Source organism: Schistocerca gregaria, chromosome 2 (genome assembly GCF_023897955.1).
Source record: "Schistocerca gregaria isolate iqSchGreg1 chromosome 2, iqSchGreg1.2, whole genome shotgun sequence".
NCBI classification, from domain to species: Eukaryota; Metazoa; Arthropoda; class Insecta; order Orthoptera; family Acrididae; genus Schistocerca; species Schistocerca gregaria.
This window is the reverse complement of record NC_064921.1, coordinates 345,613,400-345,631,619: the sequence shown is the minus strand read 5'-3', so window position 1 is coordinate 345,631,619 and position 18,220 is coordinate 345,613,400. Positions and strand designations below refer to the sequence as shown.

The following is an 18,220-nucleotide window of genomic DNA, read 5'->3' as shown; positions in this document are numbered from 1 at the left end:
ACGCAGACGTCCTGTTTCATTTCTCCAGAATGCTGTCGCTTAACCGGGAGGACTTCCTTCGTCTCACATGTATAACGTCAAGCAGTGGAGGCTACGGACAGAATTCGCTCTTATGCTGCTGTTAAGTCGCTGCATTTCTTCCTGCCCGTTCTGGAATAACAATGCAACGGAAACAGCGGAGCTTATTCCTGAGGATCATCGGTATGTGTTCGTTGGATATCATTTTACGTTACAAGACAGCGTAGTATTGGGTAAGGCGTGAACATGTGATATAGAGTAGCAGATCAGAGGAAAGGATGTGTCATGTAGATGACCTCTGCGAGCTTGTAGAGTAGATGAATTGCATTGTCACAGGGACGTTTGAATGACGGTAAGGTGCATATGCAACGTATTTCCAAGCATTAGGAACTGGCTAACTATTGGTGATATGCAGCCTATTCAAGGTATGGTGCATCTTTTGATAGACCCTGGCCCATATCCTAATCACCTAAATCGAATGGAATGTATATTACCAATATAACGCTAATCTGTCACGTACAACGATGTCCAATGGACTCATCCCGCTAATCACCAGTAAAGCCTCGGCGGGTCCTGTGCGAAAGGCGCCAGTAAGTCTCACGAGTACGTTCCCCTGTATTCATCGCAGAATTATTCTAGATCGGGCAGAAAGAACTGCTGCAACTGAAGAGCAGTGTAACGGCGAAAACCGGTACTAGCCTTGGCAAGGGCACAACAAAAATGTAAATATTATGGCAGACCTTATCGATCCCTCCACGAAATTGCCAGTGTGTAAACACAAGGTAACGAACCGTATCGTCGCGATGAAAGGACGGGGGAGAGGTTACCCCGGGCCAGTAGCGTATAGAGAGTAACGAATGTGGATTTAGAAAGACACGACACAAATTTGTGAATTTTCCGCTTCTCGCCGCGTTCGCTGCAACCACGCAAAATTATTAATTGCATAGTTTGTTTAGATACAGATAAAGATAACAACCAAGACGGCGGAAAGGGTGAAAACGACGTCTACACGCATCTTAAGGCCCCAATTTGTCAGATTTTACTATGTTTGCCAAACATTTGACCGTGTGGGTGCTGTTTGACGTGTTTGTCATATACAGATCGTGTCTGGCGTATTTTCGAGAAATTTTAATTGACGGATAGTTCGACAAGATGATAGACGTTGTTTGTGTAGATATGTCCCCGAATGTACTTAGTGGAAGATAGTTTTACTACAATTTATCTCACTGTATCGTGAGTTTCCATACCTATGGAAACTACGATCGAAAATAAAAACAAAACAGCATTGGCAGTTACAAAAATGAAGCGGCGTTGCATCTTTCGCAACCATGTATTACGCATGAAGTTGAGAAGAAAATCGATATTCTACGCTTAACATACAAACGGGAGAACAACGAAAAAAAATCGAAGTTTTCTGATTCTTCCATGGACGATGTGGGCTATATGTTTCCATGTTGTGGTGCTATAATGAGCTGTCATTAAAGAACCAAGTAGAAGAGAATAAATTTTCGCATACTTGTATCTTCTTTTTCAGTGTGAGGGCGAAGTAACTCTAAAAACGACATTAAAAGTTTCACTATCCATCAGGAGAAAGTTGACGTAATGATCACGTTTTCAGTGCATCATTTCTTTAACACGTTTTCATGTGCGTGTTTCTCTCATTTTAAGCCATGCCCTGGACAAATGTCTTGTTTCCTTCTTTTTTAAACACAGATTTTCTCACTACTCTTAAATTACGAGGACGAACAGTGTCTGCTTCAGAGTGAGGTTAAACTGACAAAGTTGCTTTGTACGTGTACGGGCTTGTTTGACAGACAAGGTAAAATTTGACAAACAAGTTTGCTCGTTTACAGGAGCCTTTTTTCCTTGTTTCCAATGGGGTGAACAAATCCCCGTGAACAAGTCCCTCCTTCGGTAACGCGGCCTGCGCCCCTACTTTCATTATTTAGGGGCAAAAAATAGGAGTTTGTCAAACCTTCAACATATTGAAGTGACCCTCATACCATCAATCACACTGTCAATACTGTTAGATGGGAACACAGTTTCACAAGGTTAAGATGTCGAACAGTCGAGAAAAGCGTGTGCCGTAATTACATCAGCTACAGCTGGCAAGAAACAACAAGTAACAACAAAAAAGGAGGAACTGAGTTCGAGAACGGCTGTCGCGAGTTAATTACCTGACTATTTTTAGAACCATGGACCCTAAAGACTTCATAAACTATTTTCAGATGAGTTTGTGCTCCGTCAGATGCACAGTTTGTAATTCGTTCGCCCTTACTCTTGCGCAGCAGCTGCTTGTTAGTAGAGGTAGGGGTGTAAATGTGGAAGCGTGTGGGTAATGAGGAAACGTCTAGTATCTGGCATGCAGAGTGCTTCACTTTAGTTGGGAAGCCAGAAATTGTTGCAATAGTTCCTATTTTTCACGGTAGAGGGTTAGCAATCAGTTGAGCAACAGACGCCATGACAGTGATGCAATTTACGTTCGCGCATTTTCTAAACCTTTTTTGAGGTAAGTTGTGGTATTATATTTATCTACATACTTTGTAGTTATCTTTCTTTACGTTTGATAGCTTATAAAGGGAGGTGCATAGAAGGTTTTAGCAGTACTTTGTCAACCTTAAATGGATAGTTGCGTAATGTAATTTACCGAAATTTAAAATGGCCATTGTGTAGGTAATGTGGAAGCATACATACGATGACTTTGTGGAAACGTTTCCACAATACCAACATCAAACACATTAATTCTAATACGTTTTGAATGCTTCTAGATGCCACAAAAGCTAACTGACCGGAACCCAAGAGCTATTGTGAAGAAGTGGGATGCTGAAAACATGATTAAGGCTGTAATAGCCTTAAGGGAAAGGCAGATGAGGTTAAGAAGAGCAGTAAAAGCTTTCAGTGTGCCTCAGACGACACTTCAAAGTTTGTGCATAGTGATATGTCACCTGAAGAATGTGTTTCCTTGAGGCTTGGACGTAAGCCTGTACTACCCGATGCTATTGAGAAACATTTGATACAGTATCTCATTGAAATGGATAATCGCTTCTATGGCCTTACCAGATTAGATGTCAAGAGAATGGCATATCAGCTAGCGGAAAGAAATAATATTAATCAGCCTTTTACTTCAAATGCTGCAGGTAGAGCTTGGTTTGACCTTTTTGGTAGACGACACAGAAATAAACTCACAATCAACAAACCTATGGGGACCTCATTCTCAACAGCAAACGGGTTCAAGCAAAAAGCTGTAGACAAGTTTTTGACATTTTGGAAGCTGAGTACAGTAAACACTCCTATAGTGCTGATCGTGTGTACAATGTGTACGAGACTGGGCTCTCTGTCGTCCAGAGCAGAATACCACATGTAATTGGACTGAAAGGTAAACGTCAAGTAGGTGCCCTCACATCAGCAAACCTCCGAGTGGTTTGACCACTTCATTTCTAAGTCACATCCCACAAAAGGATCTCCTGTGTTGTTAATTCTTGATGGACATAACAGTCATGCCAGAAATCTTCAAGTTATAGAATGTGCAAGGGAGAACCGTGTCACAATCGTGAGCATCCCGCCTCACACCTCTCATAAAAGTTAGCCACTTGATAAGACCTTTATAGGCACTCGAAAAACCTGAGTATGTTCGCCAATGGGTGCTTCACAGCAGCCGGCCCTTAGGGCCATATGACATATCTGAGTTGTTTGGGGAAGCCTATCTAAAGTGCCAGACTGGCTCTATTGCTGCAAAAGGAGTTTTGGAGACGAATTTTCCCATGTGACACGACTGTTTTTGCGGAAATCGACTTTATAGCTGCCACGTCGGCTGTAGATGAGACCAGAAGTCTGAGAGGAACTTATGAGAATCCAGCATCTCCAGATGGAAGTAATGACCTCAGACAAGAAGACACTCAGAACGCATTCAGACCTGTGACAACTGACAGCCCAAGTGAAGATGGACAAAGAGGAAGCAGAAGCTCAACATCGTTGTCAAATACCTCATCAAAAACGTGTGTGTCCCCACCCGACAAGATAACATGCCAATCCCTCCTCTAAAGAGGAAGGTTTCCAACAGAGGTCGTAAGCCAGGTTCATCAGTTTCCACAAGCCAGGTTCAGCTGTCTTGATATCTTCGCCTTATAAAACACGCTTTGAAGACTCCTTACTGAAGGGTAAACAGAAGCTTCCTAAGGCACCTGCCGAAAGCAAGAAAATACGTGAAGCTCCTCCTAGAAAACCATGCAGCAACTGTCACTTCAGGCGAAAAACTTACTGAAGAAGATGTCATTTGTATTTTTTGTGGATGCGCATTTTCCAAAGACGTTCGGGGAGAATTGTGGATTAAGTGTTTAGTGTGTGAGGAGCGGAGTCACACATTGTGTGCCGGAAATGAAGGAGATATTTACAAATGGGATTTTTGCAAGTGAACTTCGCTTATGAAGCATTTTTCTATTACAGTTGCCTTTAAAAATATTTGTGTGTAATTTAAATTTAATATAAAATAAAATAGTTTCTAACATTTTTAATAGTTTTCGTTCGAAGTAGTCATTTCCCCAAAATTTTATGGCGTTTCCACATTACCCGCACTTCTTGAAAAACTAATGAGTTGTTGTGCAAGCAGAAAATGTTTTTTTTTTAATTTTGAATATATTTAGTTTTTGAGCTTGCACAGGATAGAGTAATATGGAGAGCTCATCAAACCAGTCTCGGGACTGAAGACAACAACAACAACAATATTACAATCATTGCTGAAACATTATGAATTAGCTTTGGATAATTTTTTAAGCTGAAATAGAAGTAAACATTTCTTTTATACAGCAAAAACAAACTGGGTTTCCAATTTTACACCCCTACCTTTACATACTGAAACAAGGGTTATGTATGGAAATTTATACGTATGATGAATTACATATGCTTGTATATACTGTAGCATCACTGCTGGGATGATAGCAGCCAGTACCAGTCGAAAGTGGGAGCGGTTAGAAATCGTACAAGAGTCACTCACAGTCAGCCATAGCTGCCAGCGGCAAACATCAAACTAAGCGCAAGAGCTGGTCAGCATCGACAGCAGGGAAGACTTCTCACCTCAGAAGAAAAATCCTGTAGCTGAGGGAGGACGTAACATGGTAAATATATCTGTAGAGTGGTTCTTTGACGTTTTAATAGGAGGCATACAGGCAGTTCATCACTGGGCCTTGATATGTCAAGTTGCGTATCCGGCCTTGAAAAAGTTGGGTCTATAGCGTATCGGACCCAGAGATGAACGTTAAATAGTGGGATTCAATCGGGGAATCCGTGCCGTTTTCGAAATTAAACTGAAGTTTAAGATTACTGAGTACGCTTCGAAAGTCGAGAGTTGAAACACACACGTCCAGTCTACTAATTCAGCACTGTGTTAAACAAGTAGCCAGTATCTGAAAACTATTTCAGAGAGATTTTTTTTGTGAGCTGTGGATTATCGAAAAGTTTGCTGTAGTGCATAGAAATCGCTGATTTAAGACCGGAATGTAAAGCAGAAAAATTGATAGACTATTATCGGTGTTGAATTGATTCTCTATATATCGTTAATAGTGGTCCGTTTCTATTCTGTTGAAATTGGAAACGGGAAGTACACTACGTGATCAAAAGTATCCGGACACATCCAGAAACATACGTTTTTCATATTAGGTGCTTTGTGATGCCACCTACTGCCAGGTACTCCATATCACCGACCTCAGTAGCCAATAGGCATCGTGAGAGGGCAGAATGGGGCGCTCTGTGGAACTCAAGGACTTCGAACGTTGTCAGGTGATTGGGTGTCACTTATACGTCACTCATACGTCTGTACACGAGATTTCCACACTCCTAAACATCCTGTTTTCGATGTGATAGTGAAGTGGAAACGTGAAGGGGCACTTACAGCACAAAAGCGCACAGGCCGACCTCATCTGTTGATCGGCAGAGACCGCCGACAGTTGAAGAGAGTCGTCATATGTAACAGGCAGACATCTATCCAGACCATCAAACAGGAATTTCAAACAGCATCAGGACCCACGGCAAGTACTATAACAGTAAGGCGGGAGGTGAGAAAACTTGGATTTCAAGGTCGAGCGGCTGCCAATAAGCCACACATCACGCCAATAATGCCAAACGATGCCTCGCTTGGTGTAAGGAGCGTCAACACTGGACGACTGAACAGTGGAAAAACGTTGTGTGGAGTGACGAATCACGGTACACAATGCGGCGATCCGATGGTAGGGTGTGGGTATGGCGAATGCCCGGTGAACGTCATCTGCCAGCTTGTATAGTGCCAACAGTAAAATTCAGAGGTGTGGTGGTGTTTTTCATGGAGGAGGCTTACATCCCTTGTTGTTTTGCGTGGCACTAACACAGCACATGCCTACATTGATGTTTTAAGCACCTTCTTACTTCCCACTGTTGAAGAGCAATTCGAGGATGGAGATTGCATTTTTCAACACGATCGAGCACCTGTGCACGGCCTGTGGCGGAGTGGTTACACGACAGTAACATCCCTGTAATGGACTGGCCTGCACAGAGTCCTGACCTGAATCCTTTAGAACACCTTTGGGATGTTTCAGAACGCCATCTTCGTGCAGGCCTCACCGACCGAATCGATACCTCTCCTCCGTGCAGCACTCCGTGAAGAACCGTCTGCCATTCCTCAAGAAACCTTCCAGCACCTGATTAAATGTATGCCTGCGAGAGTAGAAGCTGTCATTAAGGCTGACGGTGGGCCAACACCATATTGAATTCCGGCATTACCGATGGAGGGTGCCACGAACTTGTAAGTCATTTTCAGCCTGGTGTCCGGATACTTTTGGTCACGTAGTGTATATTGTGTGGTTAGCCCGTTACTACGCGAGTGACAGCAATTTTTAGGGTTACAGCTTCATGCGTGAGGCAATATTGACGATGCGGGATGGGTGTTAATTTATAATTGTGGATTAGCAGAATGCTCGCTGTTTGACAGAAACAGATATCGATGATTGTTAATGGAAAGGTAGTGAACCGGAATCTTACAGCGAAATAAGCTAAGAAGAAGTGAAGATTGGATTTAGTGGTAAACAGGAACCATTCTAGTAAACTTAAAGTGTTGATGTGATGAGTGAACTATTTTTTTGCAGATAGGGATTATAGTGGGACCGTGAAACGTCAACACCTGATTATGCGTAATATTTAATTCATTTAAATTAAGGATCAATGTAGTGGTGACGCATAGGAATTTCGTTTCGGTTTTCTTGCATGTACTACCCATTCGTGAGGGTCTAATTTTGCAGGTTCTCCATCACGCATGTACAACTGCATTGTTGCTTAAAAAAAAAGGTTACAATAAACCAAAGGCGAAAAATAAAAAAAATGAGTCTCGCCTTTTAATGATCACTGAGATACATTGTCCCCAATGACGGACGTTAAGTCCTCAGCCTATGATAAAAAAAGGCATAAAAAAAGAAGGAAAAATAAGTACAACACCGTAAGATTATTAAACGATTTTAAAGATTATTAAAATCAGAGAATGGTAATAAGGTGCTTAATTGAGAGTTACAGAATGTATGCTTTACGGCAGTAAATTTAAAGCACTGATTTTAGTAATCTCCCAAAGACATTCGTGGGTAGAAACAGTTTGATACTGAATATGCAATTGCTGATAAACACTGCGAGCGTATCGCTGCCTAGCAACGAACATCTCTGATTGTTTATAGATACAAGCAGGAAAATTATTTAATATATATTTATGTATATATACATTTGTTTTGATATCGAAGGTAACGTGAAGAAAGGTAATTTTACGATTGAAAGTGCGACATTAGTATTTTCTTTAATTGGTATTGCTGATGTATTTCCGCTTTCTGAAGTTGAAACTTGTTTAAAAAGAGAAAATTTTTAATGATTTAGTTGTAGGCGCGTGGGGTAAATTCTTATGTCCGGTTCCACCCGTCGACTTCAAGCAATGAGGTAACGTGTGTTATTTTGTTAATGTCGCAGACTGTAGTTGTGAATGTTAAATATTTTTCTCTGAATTTCTTCGTAACGAGCGTATATTATAAATTCAGGTTGCCTATCGAAGTCGGTGGGTCCAAACGATACACACCGAACGTGTGATCGTAAATCGATCATGCGGCTTTTATGAATATGTTTACGTTGGTCACTACAGCAACGACAAACGAAGAGCGCTACAAAAATACTTGTAGGACTAATTGCAAAGGATATGACTTACCTTATTAGTCGTCGGTGTTGTCATGTGGAAGTCCATTACGGTGGTCTGGATGGACAATTTGGAAGAGTCGAACCACGTATTCTTCCTGATACTCGTTCGTTTTCCGCACTGTCCGCAATGAAATTGTAACGGTATGTTCTTACACTTCGCACCACCATAGTCTACACAGCCCCTTCGACTTCATATAAGTCGAACAATTTTCTATGCTTTATAGACATGGAATTAGATTCTTCGATGTGAGAGAATCTGCCAAAGAAACATCAAGAACACGACATCCCACTCACTAACGACGTAAATCGTCTGGCTTTCCCTAGCAACTCACAAATAATTCGCGGAGGAAGTTATTTAGAAAAGTAAGGGAATGAAGGAAAACAGATAAAAATGACGGTCACATATCATTGATCACAACGACCGCCACCGGAGTCGCATGATCGATTTGCGATCGCACATTCGATATGTATCGTTTGGTACCCACCGACTTCGATAGGCAATCATTCTTGGACATTACCAAAATTCGATGTATATTCCTTTGTTTTCATGATGTATTTGCGATTTATAAGATTCTGATTTTGTACACCATTGCTTTTTATTATGGGTGAGTCAGTTGTATTTACAGCGAAAATGCTTCTTGACGAAATGGTTGATCGTAAATCTACTATCAGATTTTTACAATCTTTGGATGTTATTGGGGAATTCTGAAGTGCAATATTTGTGGAACTTACTTGGTGTTGACTTCCAGTTTCAAGAACATCCGATGAATACATGCGCAGGTGTAGAGGAAATAATATATTGTGGTCTATCCGCAGAAGGACTTGGTTCGAAAGGCTGAGGCTGAATTTAGAACTAATAATCATGCTAACTTACTACTTTTGCTATCGATATTCATCTACATCTGTCATGCACGAAACACGGGGTTGCGTTTGGTACTGTAGTCATCTTGGCTTCATTCTGTAGAGGAGTTTGTGGGGATCATTAGGGGGTGGGAGGGTGGGCAGGGGTCATAGTTGAAGTAGACGAATCACATTTGGTAAGGGAAAGGATGAAAGGGACATGACGTAGCTGGGCTTTAGGTTTTTGGAGTTGTAGTTTCTGGGGGGGGGGGGGGGGGGGGGGGAGGGGGCAAGGGTTGTGCCGATGTTGTATTTACGGTCGTTCCAAATCGTGGGTAACAGGGGTTATCACCATTTGCTCATAAATCATAACATTCAGTTTAAAGATTATACGACAAGGGCCTGTACAAATGCTGTCTAGGGGTATTGGGGGGCAGTAAAATTTGCAGTCGGACGACGAAAAAAAACATGTCCACGTTGCTAGGCCATTTTGATGAATACAGTTGGAGGAAGGGTATTCAACATCTACATAGATACTCCGGAAGCCACCGTACGGCGGCTGCCGGAGGTTACCCTGTAGCACTACTAGTCATCTTCTTTCCTGTTCGTCTCGCAAATAGAGCGAGGGAGAAACAGTTCTCTGTATGCCTCCACATGAGCCCTAATTTCTCGTATCTTCGAGGTCCTTACGCGCAATGTGTGTTGCCGGTAGTAGAATTGTTCAGCAGTCAACTCCAATTGCCGGTTCTCAAAATTGTCTCAATAGCGTCTCTCGAAAAGAAAGTCGCCTGCCTTTCAGGGATTCCCATTTGAGTGAGAACCGTGAACATCTAACAAAAGCATCAAAGACGAAATGCAAACATCAGCAGTGCAATCTAACACCGTGAGATTGGTTCATGAATTTTTGTCAACAACCGAAACGTAAACATTGTCAAAGCGTCAACTCTCTGTCATCAACCGAATCACGAATGTTGTCAAAGAGTCAACACTCGATCTCACACCTCTGGTAAGTACTAACAGTACGGAAGTTGTTTTGGGACATTTGTGCTGCTTGCCCATGCGCGCCTACTGACGGTCAATATGTCAACCGTTTGACAATGCTACTGAACTTTTGAGGACCCATTAACGGGAGGGCGTTACACAACTGTCACAGCTGTCAACACGAACGCCGTTGACGTATGGAAGTTTCCGCCGCGCCGCTGCCAACGACTGCCGCCTATTTAGGCGCGCATGTGACGAACCCTGCTGTAGAAACTTGACTTCACACCAACGGTTTCCACCTGGTTGGTCGGAGGTATAAATAATAATTATAAACAAAGCAGCTCATCCACTGTCCAGCTTTCCAAATAGTGATGTCCCTTGTCATAATCGCGCCCTTTTATTTCTTCTTTTTCAGAATTTTAAACTGTTACGAAGACCCTTATTACCTGGAGCAGCAACTTATTAAGTTGTCGGATCGTAGCGAGAGGCTGTTCCCACGACTGGAGGTAGCTTGAGCAGCGCATATGTCGCGACTTATAATGCCTATATATAGCAGATCGGTTGTGTGAGAAACGGCCGTTACTGAAAAGATATCTAACAAGCTAACATATAAGTCGGGGATGCCCCAGACGATGACCGCCAGACCGGAAAAATTGTAAATTGTTATAGCGCGGTCGCGTTGAAACAAATTTGTCTCAAAATGTCGAACACGGAATCGAGGTTTAGGTGTAGAGGTCTCGGTGTTCGATCCTATTTGAGCTAGGCAAATGGTACAAAAAGTGTTTGGTTTAGCCCGGACCAGAGGCTATTTCTATAGTCTTACGAACATTTGTCTTACTCTGGCTGTATTAACAATAATTAAATTACTAATAGCATCATATGTACGTGCTCCGTTCGATTTTACGTACAAAAACAATCACCCTCGATCGGATTTTAGGCACAAAAGAAACTCATTTCTGCGAGATTCTTCAACCGTGCTATTTATTCGTTGTGGAGATACGATGGTTTGAAGTCGAGCTAAAGTCGAACGTATCATTCTTTCTTATGTGAACTGGATATGCGGAAACTGTTTGAAGTGAATCAGATAAATGAAAATGCTTTATTACCACAAAATCGAAATCTCGATTTCAAAAATCTCGCTTCACTCGGATTTTACGTGCAAAAAAATGTGTTTTGTGGCGTTTTTCTACGCGCGCCTCTTCAATGTTTCAAACAAATCGGTTCAAATTTTGTAAGAAGATAGACAAATACATATAATTTATTGTCGTCCTACTGTTTTGTGCAAGCTTTACGCGTTGGCATGATATAAGCAACATGTTCAAAAGGCAATGAAAAAGACTTGTACTGGATCAGTAGTCGCCAAAGTCAATAAAAAATCTACGTCTATAGCCAAGTTAATGCGGTATAATGTCAAAATTATGGTAGAGTAAAAGTTGGAACTGGAATGAAAAATGCTCGTATCGTAGCACAAAAAAGGCGAATATGTCCTGCGCAGATTTAGGGATGTAAAAGAAGGGAATAAGCTTTTCGACTTATCTGGCAGCTTCAAAGACATTTAATTCATGTTTGATGACATGATGGCTTGTGTCATGTTGTACGACATCATCTATCACGTTAGTTTACTTGACATGATGCGCTACATTTACATGATATGCATACTAATGCCAACAATTAAAAAAGTGCGAATATGTCACGAAGTTTTGATATAAATGTCTTTGAAGTTGCCAGATAAATCGAAAAGCTAGTTGCCTTCTTTTACATCCCTAACTCTGCCCAGGACATATTCGCCATTTACGTGCTGCGATAGAAGCATTTTTCAGTCTGGTACAATCATTAACAAACTTAAATCCTGCTACACGTACAAAATGTCAGAAGGTGTCTATCATTGGTCGTAACTGTGGCATTATTCACAAGCAATAAACGTCGAGTTTTGCCACAATGGTGGGGACAGTGTCATCCGAGAATATACAGAAAATTACGGAATAGTACTATGTTTTCGTAACAGAATTTTTAGCTCTGTTTCCGTCTCGCAGAAAGTAATAGTGAATTAAAGGTGGCATATTCTGCGTTTTCTTTTCTTTTATTGTTTGTATTGTTTGTATTGGAGCCAACAGTAACTTACTCCCACTACCTCTGCAGTGACTGGACACCAGCAAGACAACTTCAGCCCTAGGATTCTCAGAATGTTTCTGCCTTGTTCGTAGTGCATTAGCAAATGTGCGTTACATAGAACATACTCAGCTGCTAAGCACGTTGCGAACTGGAAATGTTCAGATATCTTTATTTTCGATGCTAGTCAGCAGACAGTGCCCGCGTAAACCAAGCGATTGCAAGTTGAAAAAAAAAGTTAGTAACGGTTGTACGGATCTGGTGCACCCGATACTAAAACTACTGCAGAGGGCGTTAGTAAATATCCCGCTGCTAGAAGCGTTTCGAAATTCTCCAGCAGTGCACGCTCGATTGCTTCTGAGGAACTGTGAAAGGACGGAAGATTACATTGTTCATCCAAAAAACTCCGTGACTGATTTTAGCCCTGGCGTATAAGCGACATCATCGCACCGGCCTTTGCGACCGAGCGGTTCTAGGCGCTTGAGTCTGGAACCGCGCGACCGCTACGGTCGCAGGTTCGAAGACTGCCTCAGGCATGGATGTGTGTGATGTCCTTAGGTTAGTTAGGTTTACGTAGTTCCAAGTTCTAGGGGACTGGTGACCTCAGATGTTAAGTCCCGTAGTGCTCAGAGCCATTTGAACCATTTTTAACTTGTTTCTGTGCCGTAATATGATGTCGCATCTTATACTTAACAGTGATACACATACCCAAATTGCGGTAGTTGCAAGTAAAAGCAGAAAATAGTGTCATTTACGCAATTCTGAATTAATTTTCTTGGAACAAGCAATAGGAAATTGCGTTTGTCACACAGCCATCTGAGAACAGATATCAGAAAAAAAAACTCACGTAGACCATGTGAGAATAGGCAACAGAAAAGAACATGTTTTGTGCTATCTAATGAGTAAATGTTATAATCTCTGAAGAACTGCAATGTCGCTTCACATTGTATTATTCCTTGAACTTGAAATGTCACCTTTGTACACAGTTAATACGTAATTCCGCATGCAACCAAATTAAGTTTTTCGCTTAACTTGTGCACCCAGACGCGTTTGGCCTCAGTTACAATGTATCTTTAGTGAGTGTCCTGAAATATTACAGTATGGTATAAACGGATTGAATGAAAGTTAACGAAAGGTGGTAAAAAGTCCGTTACCATTTTTTAAATAGTTACTTAAAAGTTAATTCGTTACTCGAAAAGGTAACGTTGTTAATTAATTATTAACGAAATAACCATCTAGTACCCAGCTAAGCTAATAATCCACACATGTCCGTAGTCAATGCTAAGCAATGCTTGAGGTTGTGTAAAAAGCGAAAAAACGAATGATTTGGAGTGATGAATTACGCTATACCGTGCAGCAATCACATGGGTTTGGGATCGGCGAAGGCCTGCAGAACGTTACCTGCCATCTTGCGTGGAGTAGGGAGGAGGGGTGTTATGGCGTGAGGGTGTTTTTGGTGATTAGCGTGTGCATCCCTTATTGTGGTTAAGAAAACGCTAATGGAAATATATGAAAATATTTTAAAGTATTAGGTGTTGCGTGCATTAAATGAACAATTCGGAGTCGATTTATATTGTTACCCCGGCCGGCCAACATCACTACCTTCTCTGGTTTTGGCTTACGAAGAACGGGCTGCCGCTCCTCTACACACATTCAGACACCTCACTGAAAGTGTCCCCAGCGGAGTTCAAGCAGCCACCAAGGCGAACGGTGGGCACAGCCCAAATTAGTGTCTACTGATATGTGTCCGGATACTTTTGATCAGATAGTGTACGCTCGACGAACAACTACCCGCTAGCACCGACAACTCTCAAACTGGCCCCTCTGGCAGCGCAGTTTTCGTCTCTGCTGCAGTTATTTCTTGGCCACGTTGCAATTTTTTTCCGCCAGACTGTGCAATTAGGTTATCCGCTCTGGAGCGCGCGGCGGCAGAAGCAGCAGCGCCTAGCGCCTATTCAGCGCCGGCCGGCGTGCTGAAGGACCGCCGCGGGCCGTGTGGCGCGCTCGCGACCTTGCAGCCCGGTGACACGCTGCCTTCCTTCTCCCACTTCTTGCCTCTCCGCTCAACTCTGCGCCCCCTCCCCCGCCCCACCTCCGCCCCATCCGGCCATTGTACGGGGCTCCCTCGCGGAGCGCTGACTGTGCGGTTCACTGGGCCGACCTCGGCAGCGGCGTGGCGTCACAGCCGCTCGATAGACCCCACCCCGGCTGGCAGCACTCGTATTTGCGTCCAGGCGAAGCAGCCCACCACCGCTGCGCAAATAACCACCAGCGGTATCGCCGCTCTACAGGCGTAGGTTCGATAAATCACAACATCCAGATGACGTTGACGCCTGCAGCCTTAGCTACGAAGGAACAGCCTCATTACACCTTCTACTAATGATGCCAACAAATTAGCGATACATCGATAGAATCCGAAATTTGTCGATAAATGTGACAATACTTTACACTCGATATATCGATGTACGAATGGCAGTATCGAGTGCCGAAATTTTATTTTACATTATATTTTTTCACAAGTTTCGGTAAATATTTGAAGTTGTTCTCATGAAATTGTAGTACAACGTAATTTTATTTTCACTGCGAGAAGGAGTCTCACTACATATTGAGCTTTCATCACATCCAATCTTTCTCTCCGACTGTGCGTAGCAAGTAGATGTGGCACAAAAGCACTCCGTCTTCAGGCGACAAGTAGCCCATCGGGAAGATCCGACCGCCGTGTCATCCTCAGTTGAGGATGCGTATAGGAGGGACGTGTGGTCAGCACACCTCTCTCCCAGTCGTTATGATTGTTTTCTCTGCCCGGAGCCGCTTCTGTTCGGTCGAGTAGATCCTCAATTGGCATCACGACTGAGTGCACCCCGAGAAATGGCAACAGCGCATGGCGGTTGGATGGTCACCCATCCAAGTGCCGGCCACGCCCATCAGCGCTTAACTACGGTGATCTCACGGGAACCGGTGTATCCACTCCGGCAAGGCCGTTGTGTCTGACAAAAGAAGAAGTCCGATTGACTATGGGTGGGGGCTGCCAATGTGAATGGAATAAGAAGGTTTGCGATGTGAAGAAACAGCACGCCAATTGCGTTACAAACAATTTTTGACGGAACTAGTGTGCTATATCTTCACATCATCAGTATTTAAAAACAACTACTTAAAATGAGAGCAAAAATCCAAATGGCAATACTGGTCACTGCGATGGGTGGAGACGTGTGAGGGGAAGTGACGACGTAAATGTCGCTTGGCGCTACCAACAGAAACTGCAACATTTATCTTCACAACGCAATTCGTACATTGCAACTGCTAGGTCGGTGGCGTTGGCAGAAATAGGTCGGTGGCGTTGGCAGAAATGAAGGAAAAAAAAAAAAAACAGCGCAGTCGATATGAAGTTTTCCCGACAGATCCGACGTATGACGAAAGGTAACGACGGACACATCGGACACGTTTCATTGCGCCAGTTATATGCCGTTTCCCGGAGCGGCAAGGAGTGCCTGGTCCCCGACACGAATCCACCCGGCAGACTTGGGTCGAGGTCCGGTGAGCCGACCTGTCAGTGGATCGTTTTTAGGCGGTTTTCCATCCGCCTCGGCGAATGCGGGCTGGTTCCCCTTATTCCGCCTCAGCTACACTATGTCGGCGATTGCCGCGCAAACAAGTTCTCCACGTACGCGTACACCACCATTACTCTACTACGCTAAGATAGGGGTTTCACTCGTCTGGTGTGAGACGTTCCCTTGGGGGTCCGCCGGGGGCCGAACCACACAATAACCCTGCGTTCGGTGAGGGGCGGCGGAGGGGTGAAGTGGACTGCGGTAGTCATCGTGGGGTTCTGAACCACTGCGGCGGGGACGAAGCCTCTCCGTCGTTTCTAGGTCCCGGTTAATATACAACATACAACATATATGCAGTTACCATTGTTGGCAAAGTGGTTAACGCGAAGCGCAAAGGTGCATATTTTTCCTCTCAATTCTTGTTCTAGGGGGGATAGGCAGGCTGCTAGCTTGTTGATGTAGAAAGTATCTAGTAATAAATATAATAAATCAGTAGTTAAATATACAGCTCTAAAACCGATAGTATATTTACAATGTGCAGCAGACATTTTTGTAGGCCGATACGTCGATGATTTTTCCGTCGATATATCGAATAATTTGTACTTTTTACGATGTATCTAGATCCGACAATGACATTTCTTCCATGGCACGAACAGCTCGATCGAGGTGGTCCCACATATTCTCTATCGGGTTTTAATCCGGAGAGTTTGGTCGCCAGATAAGTACGACGAACTCATTCTGGTGCTCTTCGAACCACGCACGCTGTGTGACACGTTGCACTGTCCTGCAGTCATCGTACCGAGGTAAAACAAATTGCATCTTGGGGTAGACATTGTACCCGTGGATAGATGCACACTTGTGTTGATCCATTGGGTACAACGACGATATCCATCAGGGGCTGCTACGAAAGCATTCCCCAGACCATGACGCATGGCGGGCGTTTCCTTTCAGACGTTTCGCTCAGTACACATCAACGGTCCTTAGGATAATTCAGCAAGAAACGTGGTTCATTTGAAAAGGCCACACCTTGGACGTCATGTTGAGGTAGCGGCGTGCAAATTCTAGCCCTCGTCGTCGATGAACAGTAGTCAGCATGGCTGCAAGAACGAGGCACCTGCTCGGAGGCTCCTAGGCAGCAGCGTTCCCTCAACTGTTGTTGAGGAAACACTTTTGGTAGCCCCTTGGTTCATCTCGGTGGTCAGTTGCTCAACAGTTATACATCTATTCGACCGTACACATGTCCGCAGCCGTCGTTCACCCCTGTCACCAACATACTTAAATAGATATGGTGTCTGTTCTTTCGGGTCACCATTGATGAGCTGCAGATGCCTAGAACGAAATTAGAATTATATTAATACCTTCAGCTGCTGACGGGCGTTGATATATATCAACGGGGACAGATGAAAATGTGTGCCCCGACCGGGACTCGAACCCGGGATCTCCAGCTTATATGGCAGACGCTCTATCCATCTGAGCCACCGAGGGCACTGCTAAAAAGGGCATACCTGGCCGAGAGAAGTCTACTAGTATCAAACACAGATCTTAATTTGACAGAGAAATTTCTGAGAATGTACGTTTGGAGCACAGAATTGAATGGTAGTGAAACATGGACTGTGCCAAAAATGAAACAGAAGAGAATCTAAGCATTTCAGATGTGGTGCTACAGAGGAATGTTGAAAATTTGGTCGACTGATATAGTGAGGAATGAGGAAGTTCTGCCGCAGAGATGGAGAGGAAAGAAATGTGTGGAAAGCATTGACAAGGAGAAGGGACAGGATGACAGTACATCATCAGGGAATGACTTCCATGGTACTAGAAGGAGCTGTAGAGGGCAAAAACTGTAGAGGAAGACAGAGATTGGAATACGTCAAGCAAATAATTGTGGACGTAGGTTGTAAGTGCTACTCTGACATGAAGAGGTTGGCACAGGGGAGGAATTCGTGGCGGGCAACATCAAACCAGTCAGAAGACTGATAACTCAAGGGAAAAAAAGCGTGGAGACCTCCATTTCTGGACAGAAGTTCATTAGTTCTTTTTTGTTCCGTCGCCTCTCGTCGATCAATCCCTACAGTTTGTACACAGTGGAAAAAATCACCCTGTATAATACTTATTTGTTGCATTGGTTGCCGGTAATTTTGTAGATGCCAGAAGCATCAGAAGTCTGTATCTGGCGTTTTTTTTATCGTGAATAAGCTTCCTACATAGGCCCCTTTTGAAAATCGAAGACAACCTTGAAATTTTACACAAAATCGGAAAAAACAAAAGAATGGATATCATGGAAGAAATGGAAATTTTCATTCATAATGTAAAATGTGGAGATAATGCTCTTAATGAAATAACCAAATTCGAGAACTCAAAATTCTTCACTAATGTTAAGCCATTTCTGGTGCAATTGATTTAATATGTGCCAATGCGAAACGAACTAGCAGACTGTCAGTATCGCCACTGCAAGGCCGCCATATTGTATTAAGTATATAGTGTTTACTCGAATATAGAAAAAATTTGTGAAATAAATTACGTCAAAAAACATTGCC

General features: G+C 43.2%; 1 protein-coding gene and 1 non-coding gene across 2 annotated transcripts in view; both read right to left on the bottom strand.

Moving 5' to 3' along the window:
* Window positions 1-18,220, bottom strand: part of LOC126337023 (lactosylceramide 4-alpha-galactosyltransferase-like) — a 315,763-nt gene that overhangs the window by 36,103 nt on the left and 261,440 nt on the right. The window lies entirely within an intron of this gene.
* On the bottom strand, window positions 17,098-17,172 carry Trnai-uau (transfer RNA isoleucine (anticodon UAU)). The gene has a single exon. It is a non-coding gene; the product is annotated as a tRNA-Ile (tRNA).